The sequence below is a fragment of the Penaeus monodon genome, chromosome 24 (assembly GCF_015228065.2).
Source record: "Penaeus monodon isolate SGIC_2016 chromosome 24, NSTDA_Pmon_1, whole genome shotgun sequence".
Taxonomy (NCBI): domain Eukaryota; kingdom Metazoa; phylum Arthropoda; class Malacostraca; order Decapoda; family Penaeidae; genus Penaeus; species Penaeus monodon.
Genome location: NC_051409.1, coordinates 2,740,014 through 2,740,352, shown reverse-complemented (window position 1 = coordinate 2,740,352; position 339 = coordinate 2,740,014).

Genomic DNA, 339 nt, shown 5'->3' with positions numbered 1-339 from the left:
CTGTACATAAATGCAATGAGAAGGAAACACAATTAGACTCATATCCTACTAAACAGTGCAAGATATACGATAGCGTCTTCAACTCTTCCCCTTCCCAAACCTCTCGCACATTTTCCTTCTCGTCCAAAAATCTTTCCCAGAAAACCGAAGAAAAATTCTGCAGACACACAGAGCAACCCGGAGACAGAGCAGAGTCTGTAACTAAGCTGGTCTCACCTCCAGCTGGATTTCTGAGACTTACAGGATTTCTGTGAGGCTGCAGTTACTGGTGCAGCCGAGGGGGCGCCGGGCAGGGGTGATGCATGGCGCAGACCTGGTAACATTATCGCAAATCTACTC